The sequence below is a fragment of the Sorex fumeus genome, unplaced genomic scaffold, assembly GCF_029834395.1.
Source record: "Sorex fumeus unplaced genomic scaffold, SorFum_2.1 ptg000015l, whole genome shotgun sequence".
Taxonomy (NCBI): Eukaryota; Metazoa; Chordata; class Mammalia; order Eulipotyphla; family Soricidae; genus Sorex; species Sorex fumeus.
The window spans coordinates 18,590,748-18,596,000 of record NW_026606072.1 but is presented as its reverse complement, the minus strand read 5'-3'; the positions used below and the strand labels follow the sequence as shown (position 1 = coordinate 18,596,000).

Here is a 5,253-nt window from a genome sequence, read left to right as displayed (position 1 = left end):
CTTTTCAATTGTTACCCCATTTTTTCCCGAGAAACCTCTACATGACCCTAGATATATAAAATTTGTATACAAATAAAAAATTTACTGATATTAAATTGCAAATAAATGTAAAACATTTTTTAAAGTTATGCAACCCTGTAGGCGTCATTACTTAACAATTTCAAAAGCTAGAGTTTAGAGCGAGTGGATATTCTTTATGTCTGAGCCTTTTATAATGGTCTGAAATTATTTCCAAATAACTTAAAATTGTTAATTTGTAAACATTCTTTAAATAGAGCATTGGAAATACAACAAAAGTAGTGCAGCCAATTAAGCTGACTTGCTCTCTGCCCCGTGGGGCCCGGCAGCAGACAGCATACTGCCACCTGGTTACTGCACACAGCCTGTGGCTCAGATGGCTATAAGGGACCTCGGAGACAGTCCTTTGCCATGGATGCATGGATCCTCCTCTCTGCTCTCATGCTGCCCCACTCTTAGGCTCCAAACATGTGTGCGGGGAACTTTTGGAAAGCTTCACAGCACAGTAACCAGGGTTCATATTAGGAAAGTCATCATGTCCATCTGCACAAAACTGCAGAACAAGGAGCATAGGAATGAGGCTCTGCTAGAAGATCCACATCTCCGGAAGTGGGGCTTTGCCAAGTTTAATGCAGATGAGTCTGAAGACATGGTGACTGAAAAGCGCCTCATTCCAGATGACTGTGGAGTAAAGTACATCCCAAATCATGGGCCTCTGGACAAATGGTGGGCACTGCTCTCCTGAGAGCCTCCGAGCTGCCTTCTCCCAGACGCTGCTCCCCGTCCTCCCCTCTCACTATACCGTCCAATCCCTCACCACAATAAATTCTGCTTCTTAACCAAATACACACACACTCACACACACACACACACACACGAATTAATGGCGGTGGTGGGGAGAATATGGTTTGTCAATGTGTCTTCTCTGATTCCCTTACTGTAACTAAAAAATTAGGAAAATATCAAATAGAAATATATTTGTATCTTGGGGCCGGAGTGGGTAGGGCATTTACCTTAAACACAGCTGACCCAGGTTCAATCCCTGGCATCCCATATAGTCCCCAGAGAATCATCAGTAGTAATTTCTGAGTGCCAAGCCAAAAGTAAACCCTGACTATTGCTGGGTGTAGCCCCCAAACAAAAAACAAACAAATACATTTTTTATCATACTGACCATTTGAAACTATGTTTTTGAGCACATAAAAATGGACAGTTTGAGAAAACAACCAGTGCTGGCAGGGGTGTGGTAAAAAAAAGGTAACTCTCATTATTGTTGGAGGGCATGCTGTCTGGATCAACCTCTATACAAGACAACACAGAGATTCCCCCCCCCCCTCCAAAATGAAGACTAGATCTCACATACAACTAGCAAGTTCACTTCTTGGCATCTGCCTCCAAATACAAAAAGCATAATTTGAATAGATCTATACACTTGTCTGATCATTGCAGTACTTGGTACATAGCCAGGATTTGGAAGCAATCCAAATGTCCAGCAACAGATGAATGCATGAAGAAGGTGTGGAATGTATGCAGAATGGAATGCTATAAATGCATAAGAAATTATTTAGTCATATGCTTCACAGCAATGGGAAGGAACTGAAGGGTATCATGTTAATATCAGAGAGGAAAAAAATACCAGATCATCTCACTCATCTGTGGAATATGGATACAAAACAAGGAAATCTTAATGAAGAATGACAAACCCTTGGCCTTGAATTAAAAAACTTATTGACTAACAGCAGGGGCACCAGTGTGAGGGGAAAAGAAGACCACACTAGAGTGATACAGGAAAAATGGTAGAAGATCATGGTGGTAGAGTGAAATAACTTTGCTTATCAACACCTTACATTTTAATATTATGTCACTGTCACTGTCCTCCCATTGTTCATTGATTTGCTCGAGCGGGCCTAGTAACATTGTGAGGCTTGTTGTTACTGTGTTTGGCATATCGAATACGTCACGGGTAGCTTGCCAGGCTTTTGCCGTGTGGGTGAGATAATCTCGGTAGCTTGTCAGGCTCTCCAAGAGGGGCAGAGGAATCGAACTCAGGTCGGCTGGGTCAGCTGCATGCAAGGCAAATGCCCTACCTGCTGTGCTACTCCCCCTCAATACTATGAAACAATCTGAAACATAATAATAAAATATTTTTAATACATAGTTTGAGATTTTGAGGCTTTAATTTTATGAACACAGAAAAATTTATATTATACGTTTTATTAAATATTTATGTTAACCAAATTATATTTTGACTCTATAAAACTAAATAAATCAGTTACTGCGAAAGATTTAGAAAATATCCTGAAACAAATGCAAACTTGAAGTTACACAAATTGTTTAGTCTGTCCAATTATCACTCATTACTGAAAGTGAAACATGATTGTGTTCTTCTGACCCAAATCATTCCAAGATTTAACCTAAACTCTCCTCTTCAGTTTGTGTTTGGACTCAGATAATAAGCAAAGTTTGAATAACTATTTTGAATGTCAAGATGAAGTGACATTTCAAAGAATTCAGCTTGTTACATGGGTAACAAGCTTCATTAAAGTATATGTCAGTCCCATGTTCCTCCACCACCACTGTATAAGCAATCTACTGGCCCTATTTCAGAGATTCATAAATAAATCTTGAAAAAGATTAGCTATCTGCAAAAATTTCTCAGATACTCTGTCCCAGCTGGGTCCTGCTGGGCAATCTCAGGAAGGGTGCGAGGCAAGTTCTTGACCTACCAAAGTCCAGGCAGCCACACTCACACACCAACAGCTGCCATCATGCCTCTGGCTGACTGCCCAGTTAAAGATTATGAATTTTATGGAGTAACATCTCCAAATTCTACAATAATGACATCCCAGGAGGAGCACATCATATTGGATGGGTATGTAACATAGAAGCCAACTAGACTTAAAAACAAAAAACACAAAACATTAACACAGAAGGTTTAACTTGCAACAACAGCTTAGTAAAACCTTTGACAAGAACTTAATGTTCCCATGGTGAGATACGACAGTTTTTCACTAATTTTCTTTTACTGAAGTATTTTTTAATCATTTTGTTAGCCATTCAGTGGTAACAAGTGATATAAAATAAATTATTGTGAGCCTGCTATGGGGGCAGGCCTGAGGGGTGGCTGGGAAAATGGAGAAAATGGTAGAGGAAAGGTAACACTGGTTGTGAGTTTGGTGATGGAATGTTGAATGCTTGTAACAAATCATCATGAACAACTTTGCAAACCATAGTGTTTAAATAAAGTGTGTGTGGTGGGGGGTGTATATCAAAAAGATCTTGTGTAACAGCTGAATAACACGTGGTGTCTAGTTGACTCCCAACAGAGAATTATTTTCCCTTTCTGTGTATGTACTCTTCTCAAAATTGGAGGCATTTATTTGGTTTGTGGATCTTTCTGCTTTGTGACTATGGTTGAAGTAATTTATTTTCTGAAAAATGACTTTCTATTCCCAAAGGTTATCCTATGAAGATATTGCTACACTAATTTCTTTGGTCTATATCAGGCTAAGAGAAGTTAAGAATGTAATAAAACCATAGGGCAGGACTTTTTTTTGTAGCCAAACAAAAGCAGAATTATTCTGAGAACTCATTACTTGGACCAAACGCTAATGTTGCATCTGTTTTTTCTTATGGCTCAGAACATTGTTCTCATCACCAAAATTTTGTAAATCTAGAAGAGGGGAGATAATGGAGATAAACCCTTTACTTGATGGTTTCCTATCATAGTCACTTCTTGGTAATCAACTGAAATTTATGACAAATTATGTATGATGCCACATACACATACATATATCTATTTGAATACACATTCTCAAATAAAAATGGCTGTTAGGAAAACAAACCAACTCTTGTATTGGGTATATTGAATCAGCAACTTGTTTGGAAGTCTAAACAATGGCAGACTATTATTGTGCTCCAAACAGAGTGGGTGCCCCCCACAAATTCTTGTCAATTATCTGTGACAAGTGAGAAGAAAAAAATCCACACATGGAACTCTCCCAGTTGGAATCTGACAAAGACATGTGGCTTAAAACCCATCTCTCTTCTTTAAAAACATGTTTCTATTATTGCTTTCATTTAATTAAAAAAAATTGTCTGTACAGCAAGAACTATGAATTGTATCTCAGGACTTCCCAATGTACCTTACAATTGTGGCATGAGGTCAAAGCAGCCAAAGAGACAATGGAATGAATTGATGAACAGAGGAGGAAATTGCATACGTGTCTGGGCTTCTTCCTCTCGGACTCTCACACGCTTTGCTGAGAAGAGGCTGCCAATGGAGTACAAAGGTCTGCTCTTTGCTCCAAATAACTTGCTATTCTGGGGGTATCAAGGACTTTAGAAGGCAATGATGCCAGTGCATTTGCAAGCTGAACTCACTTGCAAAGAATCTCAGATTCCAGTAAGGAAGTTTTGAGTCAACTACGAGAAATCAGAATATAATCAGAATGAGATCAATGTCTTTAATAAAGGCATATATGCTGAAAGCAGGCAGAAAGCCAGAATTCACGCTGTTACCCTTCCAAGTCTGAGATCTATTAGTATGCCACTGATCCAATCAGGAAAATTTCTTTACTCTGTTACCAACAATGGTCATGAGGGTAGGTAGAAAGGAGGCAGACATCTATATATACCCATCTATCACTCTGGGAAAACCAACCATAAGCTCATCAGTTGTCATTAGAGTCAAAAGACAAGGCTAATTAATAGCTAGATAACTAAATTTTTCCTTTGTCATTAGGATCATAATATTCTTGTCCATGCTAAGATAATAAAGTTGGTACAGGCAACTGCAGTGGTGGTTGTTTATATATTCAGTATGTTTCCCAACATTCCTATTTTGTGCTAATATCACCATCAAACAGTTTATCATTCAGCCCTGAAACTTCAAAGATACCTTAAACTCTTCTATGCTTGCCATATGTAATTCATCAATATATTCAATCTATCACTCTTTTTTCTTCACAAAAATCTCTTGCGTCTCCATTAATTCATGCTTATTCCTACTACTCTTCTCTCACATTTAAATATAGCCTTTTAACATTCTAATCATTCCTTTCTGAAAATTCATCTTCCTAACACTATTTACCAGGTCACTCCTTTGCTCAAACATTTTCTAAGTGTGTACTATAAAATAAAGGTCTAAATTCAAGCAAGCATTCACAGTCTATAAAAATCTATCTTGGAGCTGTGTTTTCAATCTTATCTCCCCCAGGACATTATGCATTCTTC

The 5,253-nt window shown here is 38.4% G+C and overlaps 1 pseudogene; it reads left to right on the top strand.

Moving 5' to 3' along the window:
* Nucleotides 1–299: 299 nt before the first annotated feature.
* LOC130021483 (uncharacterized) lies at nucleotides 300–422 on the top strand (annotated as a pseudogene).
* The last annotated feature ends 4,831 nt before the right edge of the window (nucleotides 423–5,253 follow it).